At 46.5% G+C, this 12955-nt stretch overlaps 15 non-coding genes across 15 annotated transcripts in view; 10 read left to right on the top strand and 5 right to left on the bottom strand.

Moving 5' to 3' along the window:
* The window catches only part of trnak-cuu (transfer RNA lysine (anticodon CUU)), a 73-nt gene extending 67 nt beyond the window's left edge, over window positions 1-6 (top strand). Inside the window, exon 1 of the tRNA in view lies at window positions 1-6. This exon is cut by the window's left edge and continues 67 nt beyond it. This is a non-coding gene — a tRNA (tRNA-Lys).
* Window positions 7-221: 215 nt separating this feature from the next.
* On the top strand, window positions 222-295 carry trnan-guu (transfer RNA asparagine (anticodon GUU)). The gene has a single exon. It is a non-coding gene; the product is annotated as a tRNA-Asn (tRNA).
* An 880-nt stretch (window positions 296-1175) lies between these two features.
* trnas-aga (transfer RNA serine (anticodon AGA)) lies at window positions 1176-1257 on the bottom strand. Its single transcript has one exon. It is a non-coding gene; the product is annotated as a tRNA-Ser (tRNA).
* A 118-nt stretch (window positions 1258-1375) lies between these two features.
* Window positions 1376-1448, top strand: trnak-cuu (transfer RNA lysine (anticodon CUU)). The gene has a single exon. It is a non-coding gene; the product is annotated as a tRNA-Lys (tRNA).
* A 215-nt stretch (window positions 1449-1663) lies between these two features.
* trnan-guu (transfer RNA asparagine (anticodon GUU)) lies at window positions 1664-1737 on the top strand. Its single transcript has one exon. It is a non-coding gene; the product is annotated as a tRNA-Asn (tRNA).
* Window positions 1738-2456: 719 nt separating this feature from the next.
* Window positions 2457-2538, bottom strand: trnas-aga (transfer RNA serine (anticodon AGA)). Its single transcript has one exon. It is a non-coding gene; the product is annotated as a tRNA-Ser (tRNA).
* A 118-nt stretch (window positions 2539-2656) lies between these two features.
* On the top strand, window positions 2657-2730 carry trnak-cuu (transfer RNA lysine (anticodon CUU)). Its single transcript has one exon. It is a non-coding gene; the product is annotated as a tRNA-Lys (tRNA).
* A 215-nt stretch (window positions 2731-2945) lies between these two features.
* On the top strand, window positions 2946-3019 carry trnan-guu (transfer RNA asparagine (anticodon GUU)). The gene has a single exon. It is a non-coding gene; the product is annotated as a tRNA-Asn (tRNA).
* Window positions 3020-3897: 878 nt separating this feature from the next.
* On the bottom strand, window positions 3898-3980 carry trnas-aga (transfer RNA serine (anticodon AGA)). Its single transcript has one exon. It is a non-coding gene; the product is annotated as a tRNA-Ser (tRNA).
* A 118-nt stretch (window positions 3981-4098) lies between these two features.
* On the top strand, window positions 4099-4171 carry trnak-cuu (transfer RNA lysine (anticodon CUU)). Its single transcript has one exon. It is a non-coding gene; the product is annotated as a tRNA-Lys (tRNA).
* A 215-nt stretch (window positions 4172-4386) lies between these two features.
* On the top strand, window positions 4387-4461 carry trnan-guu (transfer RNA asparagine (anticodon GUU)). The gene has a single exon. It is a non-coding gene; the product is annotated as a tRNA-Asn (tRNA).
* Window positions 4462-5340: 879 nt separating this feature from the next.
* trnas-aga (transfer RNA serine (anticodon AGA)) lies at window positions 5341-5422 on the bottom strand. The gene has a single exon. It is a non-coding gene; the product is annotated as a tRNA-Ser (tRNA).
* A 118-nt stretch (window positions 5423-5540) lies between these two features.
* On the top strand, window positions 5541-5613 carry trnak-cuu (transfer RNA lysine (anticodon CUU)). The gene has a single exon. It is a non-coding gene; the product is annotated as a tRNA-Lys (tRNA).
* Window positions 5614-5829: 216 nt separating this feature from the next.
* Window positions 5830-5905, top strand: trnan-guu (transfer RNA asparagine (anticodon GUU)). The gene has a single exon. It is a non-coding gene; the product is annotated as a tRNA-Asn (tRNA).
* An 876-nt stretch (window positions 5906-6781) lies between these two features.
* trnas-aga (transfer RNA serine (anticodon AGA)) lies at window positions 6782-6861 on the bottom strand. The gene has a single exon. It is a non-coding gene; the product is annotated as a tRNA-Ser (tRNA).
* Window positions 6862-12955: the final 6094 nt, after the last annotated feature.

Here is a 12955-nt window from a genome sequence, read left to right as displayed (position 1 = left end):
TGGGCGCCAGGGCTACCCCAGTCAGGGGCCCTTTCTAAAGGTGCCCCGTCCACCAGACCTAGTGCTGGGATTTTCTTGAGACAAGTGCAACTTCCTCACTCTTATGTTTCCAAAGGGGGTTCTCTGAAAATGAGCACGACGCTCATTTAGTTTTGCCACGCTTTTGCCCTTTAATTCCGAGTCAAAACTAGCGACTTGTCCAAGCAAAATCCTGGACAACCGTCTCTGTGGCGCAATCGGTTAGCGCGTTCGGCTGTTAACCGAAAGGATGGTGGTTCAAGCCCACCCAGGGACGAAAGCTTTGTGGCGAGCAGCTGCAGTTTTCTGACCCCAAAATGCTGAGGCCCGCCAGTGGAGCTTACTCAACAGAGTCTTACTCTAAAACAATACGGCTTTGCAAACACACTGAAAGCAACGATGCCTTTGCTTCTCAATGCCGGGGAGTTAAAACCCGGGCCGCTTGACTAAAAACCTGGAGTCCTGACTGCTGGACCATGCCTGACACCTCAGCAAGCGCAATACGGACTGCAACTGTTTCCAAGAGATTAAGAATCGGAGTAGCGACCCCACATAATCAATGCAAGTCGGAAAGACTTTCATTTTTTTAGCACGTGTACTAGCAGTGAACAACAGAAAGAAGAACTACGATTTGAGAAGTTTAATCCTCGTTATTAGGTTGGACAGTATCTCCGCATGTCACGCCGTTAGACAGAAATGATGAGGAGGCTCCTCCCAGACCGAGCTGAGCTGTCTGGGCTTGTGTCGGTGCGTGCCAAGTTCTTCTGCCAAGCCTCCTCCAAAATGATTCCACGACGGGGAGTTAAGCCTTTTCTTTGCCGCTTTCCAATAGCTTGGATGAGCTGGGTTTAAACATTCTAAAGAACAGCTGAAGAAGTGCTTGGCGCGGCTCTTTTTGAACAAATGCAGTGCGTTGTTCGCTCCGATTGAAGGCGTTCGCCACCAACACATTTCCAAAGCGAGCGGGGAAGCAGTTTATTCAAGCCCCCCCAAAAAAGTTGCCTCGATCCGGATTCGCTGAGACCACAACACAGAGTACTAACCAACCACACGATCAAAGCGAGATAACAGACGGCTGCACAGGGCTCGGCCGAGATGAAGTTTGCTCTTTCGCCTCTAGAGATACAAATCAGCATCTGAGCTTAATACACCGCAAACGTAGTCGGCAGGATTCGAACCTGCGCAGGGTAACCCCAATGGATTTCTAGTCCATCGCCTTAACCACTCGGCCACGACTACACAGGGTTTATATGTCGTCTCGCATTCGTTTCGACAGGGACTTCCCCAGTGATGGCTCCCTACATCCTCGCCTGACCGTTTGGAAACACTGACAGACAAGGGCTGTCCGAGGCACCCAGCCCGGCTAGCTCAGTCGGTAGAGCATGAGACTCTTAATCTCAGGGTCGTGGGTTCGAGCCCCACGTTGGGCGCCAGGGCTACCCCAGTCAGGGGCCCTTTCTAAAGGTGCCCCGTCCACCAGACCTAGTGCTGGATTTTCTTGAGACAAGTGCAACTTCCTCACTCTTATGTTTCCAAAGGGGGTTCTCTGAAAATGAGCACGACGCTCATTTAGTTTTGCCACGCTTTTGCCCTTTAATTCCGAGTCAAAACTAGCGGACTTGTCCAAGCAAAATCCTGGACAACCGTCTCTGTGGCGCAATCGGTTAGCGCGTTCGGCTGTTAACCGAAAGGATGGTGGTTCAAGCCCACCCAGGGACGAAAGCTTTGTGGCGAGCAGCTGCAGTTTTCTGACCCCAAAATGCTGAGGCCCGCCAGTGGAGCTTACTCAACAGAGTCTTACTCTAAAACAATACGGCTTTGCAAACACACTGAAAGCAACGATGCCTTTGGCTTCTCACGCCGGGAGTTAAACCCGGGCCGCTTGGCTGAAACCAGGAGTCCTGACTGCTGGACCATGCCTGACACCTCAGCAAGCGCAATACGGGACTGCAACTGTTTCCAAGAGATTAAGAATCGGAGTAGCGACCCCACATATTCAATGCAAGTCGGAAAGACTTTCATTTTTCAGCACGTGTACTAGCAGTGAACAACAGAAAGAAGAACTACGATTTGAGAAGGGGAGTTAAGCCTTTTCTTTGCCGCTTTCCAATAGCTTGGATGAGCTGGGGTTTAAACATTCTAAAGAACAGCTGAAGAAGTGCTTGGCGCGGCTCTTTTTGAACAAATTGCAGTGCGTTGTTCGCACCGATTGAAGGCGTTCGCCACCAACACATTTCCAAAGCGAGCGGGAAGCAGTTTATTCAAGCCCCCCAAAAAAGTTGCCTCGATCCGGATTCGCTGAGACAACAACACAGAGTACTAACCAACCACACGATCAAAGCGAGATAACAGACGGCTGCACAGGGCTCGGCCGAGATGAAGTTTGCTCTTTCGCCTCTAGAGATACAAATCAGCATCTGAGCTTAATACACCGCAAACGTAGTCGGCAGGATTCGAACCTGCGCAGGGTAACCCCAATGGATTTCTAGTCCATCGCCTTAACCACTCGGCCACGACTACACAGGGTTTATATGTCGTCTCGCATTCGTTTCGACAGGGACTTCCCCAGTGATGGCTCCCCTACAACCTCGCCTGACCGTTGGAAACACTGACAGACAAGGGCTGTCCGAGGCACCCAGCCCGGCTAGCTCAGTCGGTAGAGCATGAGACTCTTAATCTCAGGGTCGTGGTGTTCGAGCCCCACGTTGGGCGCCAGGGCTACCCCCAGTCAGGGGCTCTTTCTAAAGGTGCCCCGTCACCAGACCTAGTGCTGGGATTTTCTTGAGACAAGTGCAACTTCCTCACTCTTAGGTTTCCAAAGGGGGTTCTCTGAAAATGAGCACGACGCTCATTTAGTTTTGCCACGCTTTTGCCCTTTAATTCCGAGTCAAAACTAGCGACTTGTCCAAGCAAAATCCTGGACAACCGTCTCTGTGGCGCAATCGGTTAGCGCGTTCGGCTGTTAACCGAAAGGATGGTGGTTCAAGCCCACCCAGGGACGAAAGCTTTGTGGCGAGCAGCTGCAGTTTTCTGACCCCAAAATGCTGAGGCCCGCCAGTGGAGCTTACTCAACAGAGTCTTACTCTAAAACAATACGGCTTTGCAAACACACTGAAAGCAACGATGCCTTTGGCTTCTCACTGCCGGGGAGTTAAACCCGGGCCGCTTGGCTGAAACCAGGAGTCCTGACTGCTGGACCATGCCTGACACCTCAGCAAGAGCAATACGGACTGCAACTGTTTCCAAGAGATTAAGAATCGGAGTAGCGACCCCACATATTCAATGCAAGTCGGAAAGACTTTCATTTTTTTCAGCACGTGTACTAGCAGTGAACAACAGAAAGAAGAACTACGATTTGAGAAGTTTAATCCTCGTTATTAGGTTGGACAGTTTCTCCGCATGTCACGCCGTTAGACAGAAATGATGAGGAGCTCCTCCCAGACCGAGCTGAGCTGTCTGGGCTTGTGTCGGTGCGTGCCAAGTTCTTCTGCCAAGCCTCCTCCAAAATGATTCCACGACGGGGAGTTAAGCCTTTTCTTTGCCGCTTTCCAATAGCTTGGATGAGCTGGGTTTAAACATTCTAAAGAACAGCTGAAGAAGTGCTTGGCGCGGCTCTTTTTGAACAAATTGCAGTGCGTTGTTCGCCCGATTGAAGGCGTTCGCCACCCAACACATTCCAAAGCGAGCGGGAAGCAGTTTATTCAAGCCCCCCCAAAAAAGTTACCTCGATCCGGATTCGCTGAGACCACAACACAGAGTACTAACCAACCACACGATCAAAGCGAGATAACAGACGGCTGCACAGGGCTCGGCCGAGATGAAGTTTGCTCTTTCGCCTCTAGAGATACAAATCAGCATCTGAGCTTAATACACCGCAAACGTAGTCGGCAGGATTCGAACCTGCGCAGGGTAACCCCAATGGATTTCTAGTCCATCGCCTTAACCACTCGGCCACCGACTACACAGGGTTTATATGTCGTCTCGCATTCGTTTCGACAGGGACTTCCCCAGTGATGGCTCCCTACAACCTCGCCTGACCGTTTGGAAACACTGACAGACAAGGGCTGTCCGAGGCACCCAGCCCGGCTAGCTCAGTCGGTAGAGCATGAGACTCTTAATCTCAGGGTCGTGGGTTCGAGCCCCACGTTGGGCGCCAGGGCTACCCCAGTCAGGGGCCCTTTCTAAAGGTGCCCCGTCCACCAGACCTAGTGCTGGGATTTTCTTGAGACAAGTGCAACTTCCTCACTCTTATGTTTCCAAGGGGGGTTCTCTGAAAATGAGCACGACGCTCATTTAGTTTTGCCACGCTTTTGCCCTTTAATTCCGAGTCAAAACTAGCGACTTGTCCAAGCAAAATCCTGGACAACCGTCTCTGTGGCGCAATCGGTTAGCGCGTTCGGCTGTTAACCGAAAGGATGGTGGTTTCAAGCCCACCCAGGGACGAAAGCTTTGTGGCGAGCAGCTGCAGTTTTCTGACCCCAAAATGCTGAGGCCCGCCAGTGGAGCTTACTCAACAGAGTCTTACTCTAAAACAATACGGCTTTGCAAACACACTGAAAGCAACGATGCCTTTGGCTTCTCATGCCCGGGAGTTAAACCCGGGCCGCTTGACTAAAACCAGGAGTCCTGACTGCTGGACCATGCCTGACACCTCAGCAAGCGCAATACGGACTGCAACTGTTTCCAAGAGATTAAGAATCGGAGTAGCGACCCCACATATTCAATGCAAGTCGGAAAGACTGTCATTTTTTTAGCACGTGTACTAGCAGTGAACAACAGAAAGAAGAACTACGATTTGAGAAGTTTAATCCTCGTTATTAGGTTGGACAGTTTCTCCGCATGTCACGCCGTTAGACAGAAATGATGAGGAGGCTCCTCCAGACCGAGCTGAGCTGTCTGGGCTTGTGTCGGTTGCGTGCCAAGTTCTTCTGCCAAGCCTCCTCCAAAATGATTCCACGACGGGGAGTTAAGCCTTTTCTTTGCCGCTTTCCAATAGCTTGGATGAGCTGGGTTTAAACATTCTAAAGAACAGCTGAAGAAGTGCTTGGCGCGGCTCTTTTTGAACAAATTGCAGTGCGTTGTTCGCCCGATTGAAGGCGTTCGCCACAACACATTTCCAAAGCGAGCGGGAAGCAGTTTATTCAAGCCCCCCCCCCAAAAAGTTGCCTCGATCCGGATTCGCTGAGACCACAACACAGAGTACTAACCAACCACACGATCAAAGCGAGATAACAGACGGCTGCACAGGGCTCGGCCGAGATGTAGTTTGCTCTTTCGCCCTCTAGAGATACAAATCAGCATCTGAGCTTAATACACCGCAAACGTAGTCGGCAGGATTCGAACCTGCGCAGGGTAACCCCAATGGATTTCTAGTCCATCGCCTTAACCACTCGGCCACGACTACACAGGGTTTATATGTCGTCTCGCATTCGTTTCGACAGGGACTTCCCCAGTGATGGCTCCCTACAACCTCGCCTGACCGTTTGGAAACACTGACAGACAAGGGCTGTCCGAGGCACCCAGCCCGGCTAGCTCAGTCGGTAGAGCATGAGACTCTTAATCTCAGGGTCGTGGGTTCGAGCCCCACGTTGGGCGCCCAGGGCTACCCCAGTCAGGGGCCCTTTCTAAAGGTGCCCCGTCCACCAGACCTAGTGCTGGGATTTTCTTGAGACAAGTGCAACTTCCTCACTCTTATGTTTCCAAAGGGGGGTTCTCTGAAAATGAGCACGACGCTCATTTAGTTTTGCCACGCTTTTGCCCTTTAATTCCGAGTCAAAACTAGCGACTTGTCCAAGCAAAATCCTAGACAACCGTCTCTGTGGCGCAATCGGTTAGCTGCGTTCGGCTGTTAACCGAAAGGATGGTGGTTCAAGCCCACCCAGGACGAAAGCTTTGTGGCGAGCAGCTGCGTTTTCTGACCCCAAAATGCTGAGGCCCGCCAGTGGAGCTTACTCAACAGAGTCTTACTCTAAAACAATACGGCTTTGCAAACACACTGAAAGCAACGATGCCTTTGGCTTCTCATGCCGGGAGTTAAACCCGGGGCGCTTGACTAAAAACCAGGAGTCCCTGACTGCTGGACCATGCCTGACCACCTCAGCAAGCGCAATACGGACTGCAACTGTTTCCAAGAGATTAAGAATCGGAGTAGCGACCCCACATATTCAATGCAAGTCGGAAAGACTTTCATTTTTTAGCACGTTGTACTAGCAGTGAACAACAGAAAGAAGAACTACGATTTGAGAAGTTTAATCCTCGTTATTAGGTTGGACAGTATCTCCGCATGTCACGCCGTTAGACAGAAATGATGAGGAGGCTCCTCCCAGACCGAGCTGAGCTGTCTGGGCTTGTGTCGGTGCGTGCCAAGTTCTTCTGCCAAGCCTCCTCCAAAATGATTCCAAGACGGGGAGTTAAGCCTTTTCTTTGCCGCTTTCCAATAGCTTGGATGAGCTGGGTTTAAACATTCTAAAGAACAGCTGAAGAAGTGCTTGGCGCGGCTCTTTTTGAACAAATTGCAGTGCGTTGTTCGCCCGATTGAAGGCGTTCGCCACCAACACATTTCCAAAGCGAGCGGGAAGCAGTTTATTCAAGCCCCCCCAAAAAAGTTGCCTCGATCTGGATTCGCTGAGACACAACACAGAGTACTAACCAACCACACGATCAAAGCGAGATAACAGACGGCTGCACAGGGCTCGGCCGAGATGAAGTTTGCTCTTTCGCCTCTAGAGATACAAATCAGCATCTGAGCTTAATACACCGCAAACGTAGTCGGCAGGATTCGAACCCACGCGGGGAGACCCCAATGGATTTCTAGTCCATCGCCTTAACCACTCGGCCAAAAACAGGGCAAAATGGACTGCTACAAGGGGAAAATTAGGGAAAAGAGAGGGGGAAAGGGGGAGAAGAAAGAAACAAAATCACTATATTATAATTCTTTGAATACTCACAAAGGATTTAAGTAAAGGGTTTGTTTGATTTATGACTATACAATTTATAATAAAAACTTAAAATACTTATCTGACAAACACACCACACACTCTATTCAGGACTTGCACCTGGAATCTTCCACCCAAAGGATGTGGTGTCTTTTCTTCTACAAACACTGCAAATAACAATTTATAATAAAAACTTAACATACTGATCTAAGAAACACACCACACTCTCTGCCAGAACTTGCACCTGGAATCTTCCACCCAATGGATGGATGTGTTCCTATTACACCACAAGAGTTGTGTCTTTTTTTCTACAAACACTGCAAAATAACACAGCCAGTAAAAACAAAATGTTCACAATACACGTAGCACAATATACATAACTGCAATATATAAAAGAAATAAAAAAATGAAAGACCTTGTACATCATCCCTCCACTGTGCAATCGAGAGGCATGAGGCTGGACAATACCACCGGCCCTTCAACTGAGTGTGGCCAGTTCTCTTACTTTGTGCCAGCCCACACTGCTTGCAGATATAGTGATAAATATCCTTTGTAAGCCGTTTCCGTGGTGGTTCACCTCTAGCCACTCGCTACTCATCCTCTTGGGCAGCTTTCTGCCTTCTCCATGTTCGCTGCCTGGGTTGAGTAGAGGGACAAGTTTGTGGTGGCAGATTATCAGGCACCTGGATATGAGGAGGTGGCCGGAACTGGGAAGGAGTCTGGAATTGGGGATTGGGCATAAATTGGTTAGAATGAGACACTGGCAGATCTGGTTGGTAGCTGGGAAAGGGTGGGGAATACCCAGGGGGGAATACAAAGTGTGGTGGGAATATGGGACATCCTGAGTGAGATACAGGAGGAGCGGTGGGCAGTGGGCACATTTTGGAGACACGCTTACGAATAAAGTCCTCTCCCTCCTGATTTGCTGGCACCTCAAATACCTTGGCCTCATGCCCATGCAGTGCACACGCATCTGGAAGTGTGCGTGCTTCAGGAACTGACTCCTTTGCCATATATAATTGTTTGGGCAGTTCAGTACCCTGCAGCAACATGTCTCTGTCCACACCTTTCTGTCTTCTTAGTAGCCTGCAAGATAAATTGTTTGTTTATTTGCAAATGCTTAAGTTATGCCATTAAAACAGCGACATCTACTGACGGACACAATGCTTAGTTTTGACGTGAACATGCCAGCTGAAGATAATGTGGAAATTACATTGCTTCCACTGCCAAGTGCATTCCAAACATCTACATAATGGCACGCAAATGCCCTGTTCACTCCAAAGTCAAAATTCCATGGCTCTGCCCTTTGAAGGTAGTGGGGCATAAGAATGATGACTATATTTGGAATGTTGCCTGTGACGGTTCGGTACGATTTCATGTACCTTAACACCCCTAACTGTGATTGTATAAAAGTATTGCATAAAAGATAACTCACCACGAGGAGACAGTAGTTGTGTTTATTGGGACCAGAACCAGGTTAGTCTGTCCTAGAACCGCTCTGCTGTCCTCCAGAAGCTGTTTTAAGTGGCTGTACACTACCACAATAGATTGTGGTATTGGCAGAGTCTTACCCTGTGTGTCTCGAGGCCTGTTCCGTGCTTGCTTACACACTTTTAAAAGCCATAGGCAAGCACATTCCCATACCCTGTGCACTTCAGGGCTCTGAGCTGCCTGGCCATGAGTCATGAACAGTCTATGGAAAAGAGGGATGATATAATCTGGACTGTATACTGGGTTATGTCCATGGCATCCAGAGCCATGTACAGCTGGACTATGTTGGCCTCCTCTTGTGATGATATGGCAGTGATCATTCTGTTTAGGCCAACCAGGTACGGTGCCAGGGCATCAACTGCCTCCCATCCAATGACACCTCTGGAATCACGCTGTTTACTCTGAAAATTGAGAAAAAAATCCAACCACAATCCAATAAATATATACAGTGTTGTAGTAATTATTTTGCATTGTACATTCATCTATTTTAATTGACAAACAGTTGAAAATAGGTGTTTTGCACTGCACCAAATTCATTTTTATTAAGTAAAAGATAGAACAGGATAGCAACACTACCTGGCCTGATGACATCTAATGTCCTGAGTGTTGAGGCTCCCACCACAGATACATTTTCTTTTGCCCGTGTCATGTTCCACCATGAGGCCCCCTCTAACATGTACATTTGTGTGTGCATGGCATTGCATCTGCATCCTAAGAATAAAAATGCACAGATTCAGTCAGCAATTATTTTAAACTGAGGACATACAAATTTAATGACAGTTATAGAACAGTAAAAGTAAATTTCAGGAAAACAAGCCAAATCCAGTTAATACCCAGGTTTCAACTTCTATAATGCTGACAACAATAGCAATCTTTTGAAAAACAATATCTATATAACACTCTGCAATTTAAAATTTAGAATTTAACAGCAATGAATGCACACTGGTGGCGGTGAAAACACTCCAGCGAGGATGACTCCATGCCACACCTAAACACGTTTAGGACTTTGCCACCTTTCTGGAGTGTCCCCGTCTTTTTGTACATCTTGTTGAGGGTCCTGGATGCACTCAAGGTGTTTTTGTTGCATCTCAAGGTGCATGCTGTCAGGGTTAATCAGGCGAAGCCCTTTAGTGTCAGTTAGCTCCCACACTGATTCCAGCCGCCCTGAAATTATGGTCCGGACCTCCTCAGCTTTGCGCATCCGTCTCCTACAGTGCTTTGCCAGTGTTACGACCACCCCCTGCCTACCTTAGGTTTTTCTTTTCTCGCCAGTGCACGGGTAGGATTGGAATTAAGTGACTTGATTGAACAATTAGTTGCACCTGAGTTTTGGATGTGGGAATACCTTTTGTCGTAATAAAGAGTGTGGAGTAGCTCTCTTTGGGAGAGGACGTTTTTATCTGCCCTCTCCATTTTTCTTTTCTTTAATGTTATTTGTTTTGTAATCTTCAACATGTCGAGTTTATTTTCTATTATATGAGAAAGTCTGTTTCTTTTGTTTCCTCTTGCTGAGTTAAAATTTATTTCCTTTTTGCTTTATGCATTGTAATAAATTCAATTTTGTTAAAAACGTATTTATTTTTCAGAGAGGTTCACAGTCCCCCAAAGGGCCCCACAGCTGTCACAGCTCTCTGCAATGCGGAGGTCAGAGAGGTGCTCTGAGAGCTTCTCTGCCTCCACAAACATGCTACACAAAGAACACTTAACCCCCTGTTATCCCTGTGACGTCCCTGCCGCCTCTGAGCTGCTGCCTGCCTCTACGTTGGGCCCTGCCTCAATCAAGGCCATATCTGTTGACTGGGTGAAAATTAATATAAGGAACAAAAGAAGTTCATATTCATATTAAATAATTACACTAATTATTAAGCAGAACTGTATGAGAATAGACCAGGGGATGGTCCATAAATGATCCCCTGATGATAAATCATAAATCACATGATACTGGGACTTATAATTCCTTTGATATATTATATCAAATACCTACCTTATTGAACCCACAAGTGCACACTATGTGCCTGCCAAACAGGTCCACCTTATTCCCCCTTTGCAGGGGACAGGCATTAATCCGCTTAAGGACCTCTTTCCATTTTATGCTTTCAGGATTTTTACCTGTAATGAGCTGGAAAGTGCCCTGGGCATACCTATGGCAGACGTCATTCCAATAGGCAGAGGATTTGCCTGTTTTGGTCATGTCTAGAAAGAAATTGTGGAACAAAAATATATATTTATTGTCCATTCTATGGTGCACTTCTTGGCACCAACTGTGTTATAATTAGTGGTGGGCCGTTAACGGCGTTAACGGCGTTAACGCTGTGAGACTCTTATCGCGCGATAAAAAAAATGTCGCCGTTAATCTATTCTCAAAGTTGGGTTGCGAGCTGGGTCTATACTTCGCAAGCTATGATGACTTTCACCTTGATATTTTAGCGCGGATGTATACCAGCTTAACTCCACTGTACGGGGCGAGAACAAGATTTTTCAACTCGCGTGATTCGCTGAAGCAGAAGCCGCCTCATCATCTCATAACCAGGGCTTCATTCGCGCGATTCGCGCCGCAAGTAGGTCTATTGCCTCTTTGCATTAACACATAAATCACTCGCGCTTGACACGCCATTCACGTTTGGTCTGAACACAACATAACGTTACTGTGAAATTACCGCATCAAACGTGACGTGCTAACATGCTATGAAGCCGCCGGGTTTGCTTCAGGGAATATTAATTTTTAAGAAGCTTCCCAATAGAAACATCGACAAGACTAAGGTTGTTTGCACCTTGTGCAATGCGGAATTGGTTTAAAAAAAACACTTTCTCTCAACAGGTAGTGGTCTAGCTTTAGTTGAAACCAGTAACTTTGTATTGAGATCTAATGTATTATGGCTCCTGTATGACATATCGCTTGTTGCTCCCTCACTCTTTGTAAGTCGCTTTGGATAAAAGCGTCTGCTAAATGACTAAATGTAAATGTACTGTAGGAGCTCTTCCAGTCTCAAGTACCACCTAAACGCAAATCATCCCTTAGCTAATGCGGAAGTAAACACAAGTTCATCTTATTGAACATAATTTAATTTTCATCACCAATTATCATAGTAGAACAGCTTTCTCAAGCAGTTTGTGATGCATTTTGGAAACAGGAGATGAGCCCCTGGTCTAATGCGCCACCTGGCTTGATAAACCCGTTCTCAAAGACTTTCTTTTAGTCATTATTTGGGTAGCACACATATTCTGAATGCCTTCGGCAGAATTCAAATGAGCCATTTTAATCTAGATTAAAAAAATTAATCTATGCCCACCACTAGTTATAATATAGCAACAGTAAAACTAAAGTGAACAAAAATAAAGTTATTTGGGATGAAACATCTGTTTTAAAAACATGGAGTTTAAACTCATAAACAATATAGCAGTTAGCTTTTGATGTTAAATTACAAAAAAGTAAGAAAATAAAAATGAACAAAATGATTTGTGGAAATCAAAAACTAGATATTTAACAAATATCTAGAATAATACCTAATAAAAAAAACATTCAGCAAAGAATCACTGAGCCATGACTGGAATAGCATAGGGAATGAATACCTGAAATACTGAATGACGAAACGAGTACTTGAAATACTGAATGACAAAATTAATAATTTCAAAGATTTAGAAAACAAAAACTCTGGTCAATTTAGTTATTCATCGAGAGGTTAACTAAAGTTAGTTAGCGAAAACTGATAGAGGTCATTGTAAAGTTAGCTTGCCTTGCAATGCAAACGTAGACCCCTTAAGTGTACCGAAAAGAACAATCACAAATTAATGTTTGAACAAATAGGTTAACATTAGTGTCAAGTATTTGTAATTTGATAACGCTTACCTTGAATCTCTGAATAGCAGATTGTAGTAGAGTAGGCGGGGCGAGACCGTGGTTCGAGTCCGGTGAGTAATTGTGAATTAGCGCCAGCTGTGCGCACACCGGCCTCGAATCACGTAGGAGATGGGAGCATATAAAAGGAACGAGCGTCGAAGAGAGAGGACCGGGCCCGAACTTATGTTATGTTTGTATTTGTATTTGTATTTGTATTTATATTTATGTTCATGTTTTGTTCGCCGGCGGTCGTCCGTGAGGGGCCGCCGGCTGTTATATTAATTTATTAAATGTTTTGAATGTTTGCCGGTTCCCGCCTCCTTCCTTCCCTTTTATGGAGATTTGTTACACAGATGTTGCGTAACAGTGAGTTGTAGCAAACAGCAGGAACATCATGAAAAACTCAATCGACAAACTCGATTGCTGATTGGCTCTTTCCTCTTGGTAGGAATTGATTGGCTCGTTTGTTCAGAAGTGTTTCCGACCTCGTTGGGAACCATTCAGATGTGTTAGGAAGTGTTTAGCCGGCCGATCGCTGGAGGGTACGGCCACGACTACAACAGGTTCCAGGCCCTCTGGGTTTCTGTCGTGCTGCAAAGAGGATGATGTCAAAAAGGGAAGGGCAGAACTTAAATAAGACTCAGATGGTCTGCAGGTGCATGAAAGTGAGATG

Source organism: Triplophysa dalaica, chromosome 5 (genome assembly GCF_015846415.1).
Source record: "Triplophysa dalaica isolate WHDGS20190420 chromosome 5, ASM1584641v1, whole genome shotgun sequence".
NCBI classification, from domain to species: Eukaryota; Metazoa; Chordata; class Actinopteri; order Cypriniformes; family Nemacheilidae; genus Triplophysa; species Triplophysa dalaica.
Note: the sequence above shows the minus strand (reverse complement) of the source record. Positions and strands in the feature narration are given on the sequence as shown.